The following is a 15939-nucleotide window of genomic DNA, read 5'->3' as shown; positions in this document are numbered from 1 at the left end:
TCCTCTTTCCAAAAATGACCCAGACCTTGGGCATGAAACCAGTGTTCCACCCCTTAGGACTAACTAAGAGAGAAAATATTTACCTCAGTATTGTTTGGTTTATAGTCAAACATAATGAAGCATACCTGCAGTCCCACTCTTTGAGAGGTAGAGGCAGGAGGATCGACACAAGTTTGAGATCAGCCTGGGCTACATAGCAAGTTCCAGGCTAGGTTGAGTGGTCACATAGTAAGTAAGACCTTGGTTTTTCTCTCTGTGTCTCTGTCTCTGTCTGTCTGTCTTTCTGTCTGTCTGTCTGTCTCTCTCTCTAATACACACACACACACACACAAATGTATATGTGTATATGTATATACACATAATTTGGTTGTCTTAGGGTTTCTATGCTGTGAAGAGACATCGTGACCATGGCAACTCTTATAAAAGAAAACATTTAGCTGGGGCCGGTAGACAGTTTCAGAATTTTAGTCCATTATCATCATGGTGGTACATAGTGACATGCAGGCAGACATGGTACTAGAGAAGGAACTGAGAGTTCTACATCTTGATCCTCAGGCAACAGGAAGTGAACTGTGTACCATACTGAACATAACTTGAGTGAAGGGAACCTTAAAGCCCACCCCACAATGACACATTTCCTCCAAGGCCATACCTACTGCAACAAAGCCACACCTCCTAATAGTATCAGCCCGGATTTACGTCTTTCTAACTAGAGAACAGGAGAGGTTTGACTGGTTGTTGATTTAATATTTTACTTTGATTCTGAGAGCTGACTATTTTACCTACAGAGCCACAAAACATAGAGTTTTCTAATTTCATTGTTTTTTTTTTTTTTTTAGGATGCCCTGAAAAATATCAAGTGGCATGCTAAACATAGTGCACAGTATATCTACTGGAAAGTTTATATTTCAAACTGCTCTGATCACATCCCTCAATAATAAGCAAGCAAATTTACTGGAAGAAAAGCAAAGCTCCCTTTATTTTTGCTCAATGCCTATTCTTTGCTATTTTGAAATGGAATAATTCCTCTTCCGATAAAGCCCTGGAGAAATGGTTCTCATTTAGAAATTTGTACAGGTAAATATAAAAGGAAAGAGACGCAAGGAGATGGGTCTCAGAAGGCTATAGTCTGTTGATGTCTATCTTAGAGATATAGCTGTTGTGTCTCAGCTATTGAGTGTTGATATTTTTTCTTTTAATTTTTTTCTGGAGACACTTTAATACTTTAATTTACTGATTCTGACTTACCAGGAATTACATATAATGGCCAGTGTTCTCCTAAGACCACATTTCTACCTTTTACACTGAGGTAAGTGGGAGGACTTAAATTATAGTGAAACGTTATATGTAGACGTTGTCCTAAGAAGAACTACGTGGCTTTGAAATAAGCAAACGTGTGAAATAAACAGAGAAGGGCTTGTCGATCAGCCAACTGAGTATGCAGATGAATGGTGTCTCAGGTTTTCCCACCAGCAAAGAATGCAAAGGTTCATGTGACTGGTAACCCTATAATCATAACACCTGGAACGCGAGCTAAACAAAGGCACCTTCACAGTGGGTAAGGCATAGTGTATGTCGGTAAAGATGTGGTAGGAATTCAAGCCAATGTTCTAGGGTTTGTCTTTCTGAAAACGATTATCAGTTTGGCAGACCTAACATATAATCCAGGTCTATTTATTGTTCTTTCATTACTTAACACCCTCTTAGAGATTCAACAGGCACACAAAAACATCCGGGATTAAAATGCAAATACACACACACACACACACACACACACTAATACTTTATACACTTCAGATTCAACTAAGGGTCTGAAGAATGTTAGTCTTTCAAAAATATCACTAGGGTTTCTGCAGGGGCTTTTAATATGAGTGTAGGGAGGCAGGGACACATATTCATCTGATTGTGATGCTGGCATTCACAATGATGGACAGTGTCTAAGTAGCCCTGTTAGTGATTTCTCTATAGGTCTCTCATCTGTCGGGGTCCGATGCTAGCACAGAGCCTCAATTATTTCTCCCGACCATACCCCAACATAAACTATCTCTCTGGACTGGCATGGAGGTATGGAAATAAACACATGGTTTCATCGGGAGGGAGATTCTCAGAGATAGCTTATGATATCCTGAGTTCACACCCTGAAAATTTTCTCTCGTTTATTCCCCAAACAATCTTTATACCAAAACTTAACTTAGGGGACATACATTAGCATTCTGTCTCCTAGGTAACCAAGTGTATGGCTTTCAGTCCCATCCACAACTACCTGTCTGTTGTGTACGCTAGCTGTCACGTAGGTTTGAATCAGCATCTCTATCAGGCGTCCTCCAAATGACAATGGAAGGAGCAAACATTCTGACTTGTTGTTAGGTTAGTGAGAGCCTGTCTGGAAGTTTACGAGATCCTTCTCAGGTGTGGCCTATGGCTTGATAGCCTGGCTGCCATACCATGTGGAGATACGGGCCTGCAATCCACTCTCTCTTATTAATTTTAATAAAGACTGTGCTTCTGCAATAGGACAGAACTATCATGCCTGGCTTGGGCAAAGACCTCTTCATTTACCCAAATTTTCCCATCTTTGGAACAGGCATTCATATATGCAAGCTCCTATCTTAGGCATCTGAGGAGAAGCTTCAAACCCATCATTGACTGCTGATCTTTGTGAAGAAAAGATATTAATGGAGAAAGATACTCTTGGGCCCTGTATCTCAGAGCCATACTTTCTTGTCAGGATAAATTATAATGCTTTATGAATAATTACGCTCCCAAAGGCTACAGTCTCCTATTTACAGGAGAAGAGAATCACCTGGGTTGACAATGCTTCTTCAGTTAGTTTAGCGCAGCTCTTAAATCTTTTACGTTGTATCAAAATCTAAAATTCTTAACATATGTATTAACTCCCAACATTTATAGGGTGTGTCAAACTTTTTTCAGCAGTTGACAGGCCAATACCATAATTCTCAGCATTGTTGTCAATACCAACATTTCCAAATCTCTTTAGGTCAGTACCATGATTCTCAGGGTTGTTGGTCACTACCAACTTTTCTCAACATCTTATATACAGTTAGAAATATTATCATTATTAGGTCACCACAACAATGAATCAATAATTAAACATGTCATAATTTTCTTAAATCCACATTAACCAAAAGACAAAAAAAAAAGCTTTTCTGATAGGTAAGAGAACAATGATATTGTTATTATTAAATACCAGTTTCTGTCTCTGAGCAGCAGTTAAACTTTTACCCTTCTTAAGTGAAGAGGGGTTTTAGTCACTTCTTATTTTGAGTCTTTCTTTCCCCTGAGGGGAAAACTTAGGTCTTAGTTCTTAGGTTCATTATTTAACCAAAATGAATTCTGTGTCCCAGTAATTAAAAACACTCAAATATTCAGCCTGCATCTTAGTTCCAAAACAAACAGGATTCAAGCTGCAGAAAATTGTCATCATTGCGGTCTGTGTGTTTCCCAAGTGTCTGGAAGCAGCTCAGCATCTGTTCCTCAGTGCAGGGTGGCACCCTGCAGTGTGGAGTGGTGGTAGCAGGTCCAGTGATCAGGCACTCCTCTCTGTTGGGGCGAGGAAGACTGGATTACGAATTCTTCTCCAACTCCTTTCTCCAACTCCTCTATGGGGCATTTGCAGCTGTGATGTCATCAGGTCTGCCACTTCTTTACTGTATATATAGTCATATTATTCAGCTTTTATTTTCTTTCTGTGAAAAAAGAACATAAACACATCTTCGACCCCACACATAGGCCGGGTCTTTTTATAATTCACTGCGAGGGCTTTTTTATCTTGCCTTAGCAAAGGTCACCTTGGTGTCATCATGTCAGATATGTCTGTAGCACATCTGTCTGCAACGTTTATAAGTTGCTTTTAAGGAGCCATTTCACACTCCACAGTTCTTTTTATTATTAACCATATATGCAGTTCTTCCATTGGAAAAGCCATTTGTAAAAATTTTACATAACATCCTTTAAGGGATCTTTAGCTATAACATTAGCAAAATATAGTTGTGCAAATTGCAGCGACAATCTTCTGGGAAAGGTTTTTTTTTTTTTTTTGACCTTTGAATTGAGCAAATACAATTGCCCAAGAATCACTATCTTAAAATTATTAATTAATCTATTGATTAGTATAAGAAACATTGATCACAGTTACTATTCTGTTAAACTATCTCTTAGATCCCATCCTGCTCTTTTGTATTAGACAAGCTACTGTTTTAAATTAAGAGTTTAATATCCTAACTGGCAAAAATGAGAAGATGCAGCTGTAAAAAGCATTCTGTTTTTCATAAAACTGCAATAGAATAAGTTTTGTACTTAATACACACATTTGTTATAGCAGAATCATAATTAATATACTGTACTTGCAGATTATTGTATACTCTACCCATCGGTCTATACTTTATCTGCTTGAGTACCTGTCTGTCAGCTTCTATAAGATCTCTATTGGAAATTGGCTCATTGCTCCCTTTAAGAATCTTATTTTGTAGCTCAATATCTTCTAATAAGGATATTATAACTAAGGCTTTAACCATTAAATACATAATTAAAAGTTTGTAACTATCCTCCTCGTAAGTTGAAAGTGTGCCTAGCTGATAGGAAAATGGAAAAAGAAAACACATTCAACTAATGATCCTGGCCTAATTAGACATCAACATGTAGAAAAATGAAAATAGATCCATATTTATCTCTCTCTATATATAGTTTATTCTATTAACTGAAATCCCATTTAATCAAAGACCTCAACATAAAGCTAACCGCATTGAATGTCACAGAAGAAAAATTTAGAAGTAAACACTTGAATGCATTGACACATCTCAAACACAGCCTCAGTGGCACAGACATTAAGAGAAACAGTAAATGAGATCTCCTGAACTGAGAAGCTTCTGTATAGCAAAGGAAATAATCAACAAGACATAATATCAGCCTATAGGATGGGAATATATCTTTGCTAACCATTAATCCACTCCAAAAACATACAAAAAACTCAGGAAGTTAGTCATCAAAAGAACAATTAATCCAATAAAAATATATGTTACAGACCTAAACTGAAAACTCTCAATAGATGAACTTAAAATGACTGAAAGAGACTCAAAAATGCTCTAATATAACCTTCTTAGCCACTAGAGAAATGCAAATCAAAAGAACTCTGAGATTCTACCTTATCCCTGTAAGAATAACCAAGATTAAAAACACTGCGTACAATTCATGCTTAAGAGAATGTGGGAAAAAGTAAAAAAAAAAAATCCATCACTGCTGGTGGAAGTGTAAACTGTCACAGCTACTTTGAACACTAGTATGGTGAATTCTCAGAATCAGGCAACAAACTACTTTAAAACTCAGCAATACCTCTTTTGGGCCTATATACAACAGATACTCAACCATACCATAAGGACACGTGCTCAATCATGTTCACAGCAGAATTACTTTATCATAGCCAGAATCTGAAAACAACCCAAAATACACCTCTTCTACACATATGATAAATGAGATATATCATTCTATACAATAGCCATAAGTACCATAAAATATCTTTGAATAACTCTAATCACACAAATGGAAAAACCTGTATGATAAGAACTTTAAATCTTTGAAGAAAGAAATTTAAGCCATCAGAAAATGGAAAGATCTTCTATAAAGCCAAAATAGCAAGTCTCACTGAAAGCAATCAATAGATTCAATGTAAATGCCCATTAAAATTATAACAAAATTCTTTACAGACCTTGAAAGAACAATCCACAACTTTATAAGAAAAAATTAAAAACTCAAGATAGCCTAAACAATCAAGGAACTTCTGACCGCATCACAATCTCCAACTTTAAAACTTTACTACAGAACCACAGTACTGAAATCAATTCACCTTGGCTACAAATTCACATGCCTACAAACAGCAGATTTTTGACAAAGAAGCAAAATTGTGAAGTGGAAAAGAAACATATTTAACCTTTTTATTTACTTTTAATTGACCTGAAGCTGCAGGTCTCAGAGGCTACCTTACTTTAGACCTGTCTTTCAGCTTCCAGTTGAAGCTGCGCCACACGGCAGGGGGTAGGGCACAGTCTCTGTCTCCCAGCCAGCCATTTTAATCTCTGGCGGGCAGATTTTTAACGATCTATTTTATTTTAACTTGTAAATATAAAATTCAGAGAATTCCTGAATCCTCTCCTCTGTTCTACTAACTGACTCTGAGCTACTGACTGTGTGAGGTTAAATTTGTTGTCTAAACTTACTCTGTCTCCTGGTTGCCTTTTACCTGCGGTTGGGTTAGATTCAGCTAGCTTCTGTGCACGTGTGGCTCCTCAATCTCAGTGGTAATTTCTTAATACAATGCTTTTTTAAAACGTGATTTAAAATTTCAATATTTATAGCAATAGAAAGTGCCAGCGTACAGCTAATTGACAGTGCATAAAAAAATCATTTCAAGAATGCAAATTTCTCCCTAATTTTCAATTATACAAATAAAGTTGGTTCAGTCCCTTAGTTCAGTCCACAGAGTTAAGAAGAATTTACTGGAAGTGAATAGAGAGGGAAAGGCAAAATTTTCCAACCTAGTGTCTCTTTGTACATCTAGTGTTCACTAACCATCAAAAGCCTCTATCTTGCGTGCAAAATAAGAATGGACTCAATCAATTGAACATTGTGCTTTTATGTACAGTTGTATGCAGATGAGTGTGGGCCCATATTTCTACATGGTGTGACAACCAAGCTATCAAGACATAGGCCACACCTGAGAAGGGTCACGTCAACTTTCAGACAGGCTGTCACTAGCCTAACAAAAGGTCAGGATGTTTTGACTAGTATTTATTGAGCTTTTTAATATCATATCTTGTGGTATTTGTATTTTTTAAACTGATCAATAAGGTAATATTGAAGATGAATTTAATGTGGAAGAGAAGTGTAGAAATCAGGGTCAATTCTCTTAAAATTATTGATGAGGAATTACTACAATCTTAGATACTTCTCATAATGCCACACTTCTAAAATTCTGTCCTTACAAAGAACCCACTTCTTGGCATTGCAGTAGCTGTCATGTAATTTGTCCTATCCCATTTTGGATAGGTCCATTAAACAGTTCTAAGCGCTATAACAAATTTTCAAAGAAAGCATGGTTTTATGAACTCGAAAACTGACATCTTACCTCGTGCCATTTGACCCGATGCATAAACTTCATTTTCCCCAAACAGGAAAAGAAATTTGAGGCCAGTGATATGGCTCAGTAGGTAAAGACACCTGCCTCCAGCCGAAGCTAACTGAGTTCCGTCCCCAGACCCATGTGGCCAAAGGAGAGAACTATGGCACCTACATGTATACAATCACTACAGCACATACATATATGCGTGCAATTTGACTCATACAAGTATACATACACAAAAAAACCTGTAACTTCAAGATTACTAAAGGAATAGAGACATGATAGTTCATTCCTCCTCTCCTTTTCCTTTTTCTATGCTTTCTGATGTTTAATGTATGATTTTCTTTATCTTATTATAATGTGTTTAGTTCAGTATACTCCCTGGTGGCATTGGGCAGAATAGAAAATGTGTGATAATTAAATTATAGTTCACAGACTTATACACACACAAAATGCCATGCCTTTTCTACTTTTCTAGATTAAAATGATTTCCCTTTGATGCCTTTGTTCCTCTGGGTGGCAAAAAATGTAACTGCAGAATTTAAAGTACTTTTGTTTTTTCTTGGACCCTAGGGAAGTTTCCTCTGACTTCTCCAGTGCTAAACCTTGTACCCAGGTAATGCTTTCTTCTAAGCCTGATTTGCAAATATGCTGAGTTGAGATACCTACCAGGAAGACATGCATGTAATATAAGTCTGTAAATAGAGTCCAGGACTGGATGGAATACAAGAACTGTGTGAACTAAAAGCTGCCTGTCCAGTATAATGGCGTTTACATACACTGCATTACAAAAGTAAACGAACAACAAAAACGCCGCTAAGCATGCGGGTGCACACCTGTAGTTTCAGCAGCTCTGGAGACGAAAGAGAAGGATCACACTAACCCAAGAGTTTGTGGGTAGCTAGCTCAAACAGCTAGTAAGGCTCAGCATCAAATAACAGCCGAGTATCAACCAACAATATACGCCCACATGTGTCTTCAACAGTGCATATTCCCCCACGAAGTTTCCTGCAACTCAAAAGCTGGGGAAAAGTTTCGCCTTCCTATTTCTGGTGTGTCGTATTTGTCTGAGGCAACAGACATAGTTTAGCTTCCCTGGGCAAGAAAGAAAATTGCAAATGCTAAAATTTGAGGGTGGACAATCAAGACCTTTAATTAATAGCATTAGTGTTACGTGGAAGTTGACGTTACTCTTTCAAATAAAAAGCCTCAAAACTTTCTCCTTCTGACATCTTTGATTAATCTGTATGAATTTTCTTATATTCTATTTTCATAATCTGATTTTCAATGAGATCCTGCCTAATTTATATATGTATGTAAATATGAATTATCTATATTAAAACCTTGAAATTTACAACTAACTTAGTGTACTTAACAGTTTAACCAACCATCTCATTACAGACTTAACCATGCAATAGAATAAATATAAATCCTTATCTATTAATAATAAAGTAAAAATATATATATTTATCTGTTTCTACCCTTTATGTTCTAAGTACAATATTAATTCATTAAAAACATATGAAATTAAAACTTAGTTCCTCACTTACAGTTGCCCATTTTAACTGCTCAATAACAAATATAGTTTAGTGGCTACTATATTAGACAATGTAAACAAAGACACTTCCGTCATCATGACTTCTCCTTTGGACAGCACTGCTCCAGAGTTTATAAATGCCTCAAGTGCAGAAATTATGCCTTATTTAGCATTGCATCCATTCCTAGCCCAGTGCCTGGAACAAAGCTGTTAATAAATGTTTAATGGATCACATTGAAAAATGAATATTAAAAAGGAGGAACATTTCTCAAAGAGAATCTGGCTTTATAAAGAGCCAAACAGAATTTTTATAAGATGCTTTTGAAGATGGGATCAATTTTCTAAGTGTTCTGAATCATTTGCCCCAGAAGGCAGACATGGGTCTTTCATTGTAGCAACGAAATATGGACAGAGAGGTTAAAGGACATGCAGTGATAACCTCCCCTGCCTTGTGGCTGGGGAAAAGCCTTCCACTGCATGGACGCAGAAGAATTTGAAGCCGAACATGAAAGCCTGCGTGTGGAGCTGATCCCCGATCTCAAAATGAAAGCCCAGGCTCCCAAGGTTAAGAGGCTAAAGTCTGTAATTTGGGACCACTGTTGCTTTAAGAAAGAAGGAAAGGAAAGGAAGGAAGGAAGGAAGGAAGGAAGGAAGGAAGGAAGGAAGGAAGGAAGGAAGGAAGGAAGGAAGGAAGGAAGACCATTTTTTACTTACATACCAATCCCAGTTCTCTCTCTCCCTCCCCTCCTCCTGTTTCCCCCACCTTTCCCTCACTTCACCCCTCAACTTCTCAGAGAGGGTGAGACCCCCCCATGGGGAGTCAACAAAGTCTGTCACATCACTTGAGGCAGGACCAAAGCCCTCTTCCCTGTATCTAGACTGAGCAAGGTATCTCTCCATAGGGAATAGGATCCACAAAGTCAGTTCTTGCAGTAGGGATAAATACTGGTTCCACTGCCAGTGATCCCACAAACTACCCAAGCCACACAACTGCCACCCACCACAGAAGTCCTAGTTTGGTCCTATGCAGGCTCCCCAGTTGTCAGTCCAGAGTTAGTGAGCTCCCAGTAGCTCAAGTCAACTATTTCTGTGGGTTTCCCCATCATGGTCTTAACCCTTTTGCTCATATGATTGCTTCTCCCTCTCTCTTGGACTTGATTCCAGGAGCTCAGCCCAGTCCTTAGCTGTGGATCTCTGCATCTGCTTCCATCAGTTACTGAATGAAGGTTTTATGATGACAATTAAGGAAGTCATCAATCTGATAGCAGGGGGAAGGGCAATTAAGGCACCCCCTCCACTATTGGAGTCACTGTTACTCGATAGGAAATACAGCCAAGATTTAACAAACAATGAAAGAAAACAAAGCATCTCTGACTGCACGCCATCCTTCACTCCAGGTACGTTTTTTCCAAGCACTCACGCACTAAATTCCAGGATAAAAAAACAATCTCTCAAAAAGCCAATTAACAATCTCTTCATGCATTTATATTTATTACATTCTAATTCTTGCCTTCAAATTGTGCATTTTGCCTCATAGACATTACTAAAAACTTAAATCTGCATTTCTGACTAACAAACCACCTACTATGGTGATTTCTATCTAGATCCTCAGAGAATCTGCTGCCAGGTGTAATTAGAGAAACACACTTAGCAGAACATCAGCCAGCTTTTCTAGCTCCCTGCATAAAAATGTCTCCTACTAGAAAACAAACAAACAAACATACAAACCTGTCCTCCCAGCAGGCCCAGTGAGTTCAGAGGCACAGCGTTGGGCAGGATGGCTTGTCCTTCAGGAACAACCAAGGAGCCCGGCAGAGATACCTGGAGCTGCAAATGTCTATCATTCAGAGCACTGCAACCTGTTAGTGAAGGTCACAGATGCCTCCAGGGAAGACATCAGCAGCTCCTGTTGATCAGGTCCCCAGAGTCAAAGCTGAGCGAGCTCTCTTCTTGGCTACCTTTCAACTGAGGTGTTCCAAAATGGAGGTTGATATTTCAAACCTTTTTTTCTTGGCTCCTCCTCTCATCTCCTGGCCCTGGCCTTTTTGCTTTTGTTTTTGATTTTTCTCTTCTATGGCAATAATCTCGTAAGCAGGATTTCCCCTTTCCATCTTTGCAGTGGTACGAGTCAGAGAAAAAAAAGGTTTATATGAGGAGTGTGTTTCTTAAAATCACTGCTAGGGCCCACACCTGCAAGCTATGACTTGGCTGGTCTGGGCTAAGGCCCTGGAAAATTTACAATACACTATAGCAGAGCATGACAAATTCCTCCAAGTTCACAACTTACAGATCTAGGAAAGTAACTTGCATAGTTTCCAATAGCAACTGCTTTAAAGAACATGGTGCTTTGAAAGTTAAGTTTCTTCTGTATTAGGATTATATAATAGCCATGGAGTTTCCCACAAATATGTTCATTTTATGTTTCTCTGAGGCAACATTACATTTCCCAGACTGCCTTGCAGCTGTATAGAGCAAGGTAACCAAGAACCTGTGTCAAAGGTGCCTTGGTCCTTTGGGGCTACCAGACCCCAAAGGTCTAACAAAATACCTTTGCATGGGTAATGTGTAAATAATAGAAAATTATTTCTCACCATTCTGGAATCTCAGAAGTCCAAGACCTGTAAGGGCTCATGAGGCATCTGATGGAGGCAGGCTCTCTGCTCCATAAGTGGCATCTTATCACTGTATCCTCATCAAAATGACGTTCAGAGGCATCATTCTACCAGCATTCTGGCCACAGAGAAAGGTCCTTTCTTAAAGTTGTCCCCACAGCGCTCTTTTGTCACCCTTCACTAGAATCATTTTGAATGTCTTTGTTATGACAGCTTATTTCGAAAATTCTTCCAGTCTATAAACTTTGTGCAGTTCCAGCTACTTTCTCTTCTTCCGGTTTAGTTCCAGTATTCTTTCCGACTGAAGAGGTTCCAGTTTCTATCCCTGGTTTGGCTCCTGGAATGCAATGCCCTGGAAAAGAGCATTTATCAACAATGCAAACGTACAGCTCCTGGTTGTGAAGACTAAGAAGTCCAAGATCGCGGTGCTGGCAGACCCAGTAGCTGGTGAGGAAGCCTCTCTGCTACCGACACAGATAGCACCTTGTCTGCCGCTCAGGCAAAGCGGCTCCTTTCGTCGTTATTTGTCCGGACATTAATTGTACCGTGTCCACAGAGTCTTCGTGATTTAATCACTTACTGAAAAGCCCACTCTTGCTTCCAACAGCTTACCAGAATAGTGTATTGGTTGTTTTCTCTCATTAGCCTGATTCCCACATAAAATTGATATTACTGTTCTTTTAGCCTTGAAATCATTTGGAGCAGTACAGTGAAAAAGATCAACTTTATTTAAATACTTAAAATGATCACTTCTTCAAGAACACTGAAACTAAGTTTAGATTTTTAAAAATTTACATTAGTATCTTTACTGTCTTAAGGGCAAAATCCAGTAAACACATAGTGCCTTCAATTCTGCCACTTTGCACGGTGAATGAGGCAGGTGGATGCGTGTGGGCAGGACACTGTGCTGTGGTGGCAGGGGAGCAGATTTTTCTTCTGTAGAGACGGTAACTGGGGATTTTTCTGCCAAGCTGCAGCCTCTCCTTGGTCCTCTCAGGCTGTAGACCTGAACTCAACCCCCATAACCCAGAATGCACTTCACAGAGAGGGCAGCTCCTTAGTCTAAATAAGACAAGTATCATGGCCCAATCTCTTAACCATTAATGTGGTGGCTAGGTTTCAACATCAGAATTTTAGGGAGACACCAATATTTACGCACTTGCATATTTAATGTCTAAGCTTTGGGACCTTGGATAAAAGTGTAAATTAAGATTAGTGCACAATATTATAAATGTAAAATTAATAAACCAAGAGAATGAGCAATTCAATAAAATACATTTTATAATGCTACTTGAAATATACCTTTATAAGAGAAAAGTATATTCATAAAATTAAAATATTTCTAAGCCCTAGAAGTCAGCAAATGTAAGAATAACTTATTGGTATTATCGTACCATATAACTGTATGTGCTTTTACCTGGTCAGTGTGAAGCTTGAAGCTGAAATGCTTCCTGAAGCTTCATGTGCTGGAGGCTTGGTTGCCAGCTGTAATGTTAATATTATCAACTTGATAGGAACTAAAATTATCTAGAAAACAACCCCCAGCCATGTCTGTGATAGATAGAGTTCATAGACTGAGTTGAGACAGACAGAGCCACCCTACTGGGGGTGGCCCCTTCTATGGACTGGACTTGGGGCCCGGATGAAAACCAGAAAACAAGCAGATTACCAGCAATAATCTCCCTCTGCTTCCTGACTATAGACATAGCATGACCTGTTCTTCCAGCTCCTGAGCCTGTGACTCCTACCTTGGTGGACCGCATCCTTAAACCATGAGTCAAGATCAAATCAAAATTAAGTTGCTTTGTCAAGTATTTTGTCACGGTAAAAAAAGGTAGCCCATACAAAAATTGGTGTTGAGTAGTGGGGCCACTACTCTAACAAAATGACCTTGTAGTATGACCGCGTGGCTTTTGGAACTCACTAGCAGGAGGAATGCAGTAGAGTTTAGAACTGTGGCTTAGAAATCCCTAGAATGCTTTACCCAGAGCTCACTGGACTGTCTGGTGGGGTTTTGGAAGGCCAGGTTGACACTGCATACTATGGAAGTCTTGCCCGTGACATTTCAGAAAAGATGTGGTTTGGATTGTGGTAGTCTGAATGTAATTGGCCCTCGTGAGTTCATAGGGAGTGCCATTGCTCTGAGGTGTGGCTTTGTTAAAGCATGTGTAGCCTTGTTGGAAGAAGTGTGTCACTGTGGGGATGGGCTTTGAGGTCTCCTTTGCTCTAGCTTCCCTCGGTGTGCTAATCAGGTCACTTCCTGTTGCCTACGGGGATAAAGATGGAGCTCCTTCTCCACTCTCCGTCCCATGTCTGCCTGAACATAGTAACAATAGACTAAACCTTTGAAGCTTTAAGTCACCCGACTAAATGCTTAGTCACGGTGTCTCTTTATAGCGATAGAAACCTAAGACAGAAGCTGGTACCAGGGACTGGGCTATTGCTGTAATATGTCTGACCATGCCTGCGCCTGAAGGAATACAGACCTTGGGAGTGTGGAAAAGAAAGCAGTTGAATGCTTTAAGTGCTGCTTAATGGGCCACCCTAGTAGGACCAGGGAAGGCATGGTGCTGAGTGTGATTTGATGAGCTATGGGGGCCTTGCTCAAGAGGTTTCAGAGGAGAAGAACATTAATGTGTAGCCTAGACATCATCCTTGTGATATTTTGGTGAAGAATGTGGCTGCTTTTTGTCGTTGTTCAAAAAGTCTGCCCGTAGTTAAAGTGAAAAGTGTTAGATTAATTACATTGGCAGAGGAATTTTTTTTTAATTAGGCATTTTGAGATTTTTTAAAAATCATTTTCTTAATCTTTCTCATTTTATGTACCAATCCCTGTTCCTACTCCCTAGCCTCCTCCAGCTTCCCACATCTTCCCTCCACTACCACCCCCAATCACTCCTCAGAAAAGGGTAAGGCTCGCACATCACTTTGAGGAAGGACTAAAGCCCTCCTCTCATATCTAGGCTGAGCAAGGTATCCATCCAAAGAGAATGGGCTCAAAAACGCCAGTTCAAGCACTAGTTAAATCCTGGTCCCACTGCCAGTGGCCCCACAGTCTGCCCCAGGCACACAACTGTCACCCACATTCAGAGGGTCTAGTTTGGTCCTATGCAGGTTCCCCAGCTGTCAGTCCAGAGTCATTGAGTTCCCACTGGCTCAGGTCAGCTGTTTCTGTGGGTATCTCCATCATGGGCTTGACCCCTTTGCTTATATTATCGCTCCTTCCTCTCTTGGACTGGACTCTGGGAGCTCAACCCAGAGCTTAGCTGTGGATCTCTGCATCTGCTTCCATGAGGTGCTGGATGTTGGTTCTATGATGACAGTTAAGATAGTCATTAACCTGATCACAGGGGAAGGCCAATTCAGGCACCCTCTCCACTGTTGCTTAGGGTCTTAGCTGGGGTCATCCTTGTGGATTCCTGGAAATTTCCCTAGTGCCAGGTTTTTCACTAGCCTCATAATGGCTCCCTCAATCAAGATATCGCTTTCCTTGCTCTCCTTCTCTGTCTTTCGCCCATCTCAACCATTCCATTCCCTCATATTCTCCCCCCCTCATCTTCTGGCCTCCCTTCCTCCCACATGCTCCCAATTTTCCCAGGAGATCTTATCTATTTCCCCTTCCCAGGGGGATCCAATTATGTCTCCTAGGGTTCTCCTTGTTATCTAGCTTCTCTGGGGCCGTGGACCACAGGCTGGTTATTCTTTGTTTTATATCTAATATCCACTTATGAGTGAGTACATGTCACGTTTTGCCTTTCTGGTCTGGGTTACCAGCAGAGGCAATCTTGAAACAGCCTAGTATAGACTCTATCACGTGGTTATTAGGGGCAACTCTAATGAAGATTTATAATGAAAAGGAACAGGTTGAGCAAGGAAAAATATCTGAGGAGAAAAGTAACACCAGAAAGTGGAATTGAGCTAAATCCTATATTCAAGGAGATTCCATTAAGAAATGGAATAAAGGGAGTAGTGGCCTCAGGGCAAGATTCCACCCAGCTAAATTTCCAACTTGTGAAAAGGAACTAAAGGAAGTTTAGAGCGGGGCGTAGTGGTGCCCGCCTTTAATCCCAGTACTGGACAGGCAAGTGCCAACTTTGTCTACAGACCAAGTTCCAGAACAGCCAAGCTTAGGCAGTGACGGAAACCATTGAAAACAGAAAGCTGGAGAAGACGTAATTGAATGAAGAGACCATGTTCCACCCCCAGCAAGCAGCAGAACTTCGCAGCTTCGGCAACATAGTTCTGGCTTTGGAGTCCAGGATAGAAGAAAGGACTTAAAGAATATTCCTCCATGACTAACGAAAGCTGCTGAGGTAAAGCATGTGTCAGGGGTCCCTGAATGGAGGCCCAGAGAAATCATTGTATGAAGCTGTGTGACTGAAGACAGGGTTGCCTTTTAGACCCCGTGTTAGAGACGCTAGAGTTGTAAGATACCTGCTTAGGAGAGCTGCTATCAGGAAGTGGAACTAGCCCAAAACAAAGAAGTGTGTTGCTGTCAACAAAGCTGAAAGGAGTTGGAGATCTGAAGAGGGTTTTGACATCAGACACGGAGACGCAGAATCTAGGGTTTGCCAAGCCAGAATGGTAATGTATATTCTGTGCCATTGTATCTTGAAAGTATGTGATCTGTTTCTTAATTTTTATTTTATAGTGGCTTA

At 40.0% G+C, this 15939-nt stretch overlaps 1 long non-coding RNA gene across 3 annotated transcripts; it reads left to right on the top strand.

Moving 5' to 3' along the window:
* Nucleotides 1-45: 45 nt before the first annotated feature.
* LOC126509816 (uncharacterized) lies at nucleotides 46-12536 on the top strand. 3 transcript variants are annotated; one of them, XR_007594259.1, is made up of 4 exons: nucleotides 46-228; nucleotides 840-1077; nucleotides 7706-7748; nucleotides 11565-12536. It is a non-coding gene; the product is annotated as an uncharacterized lncRNA (long non-coding RNA). The 3 variants fall into 3 exon arrangements; XR_007594260.1 differs by lacking the exon at nucleotides 7706-7748; XR_007594261.1 differs by lacking the exons at nucleotides 7706-7748; nucleotides 11565-12536 and adding an exon at nucleotides 1252-1304.
* Nucleotides 12537-15939: the final 3403 nt, after the last annotated feature.

Source organism: Alexandromys fortis, unplaced genomic scaffold (assembly GCF_014885135.2).
Source record: "Alexandromys fortis isolate MF-2015 unplaced genomic scaffold, M_Fortis_MF-2015_v1.1 scaffold_92, whole genome shotgun sequence".
NCBI classification, from domain to species: domain Eukaryota; kingdom Metazoa; phylum Chordata; class Mammalia; order Rodentia; family Cricetidae; genus Alexandromys; species Alexandromys fortis.
The sequence above is the reverse complement of the archived record's forward strand: the minus strand, read 5'-3'. Positions and strand labels throughout refer to the sequence as shown.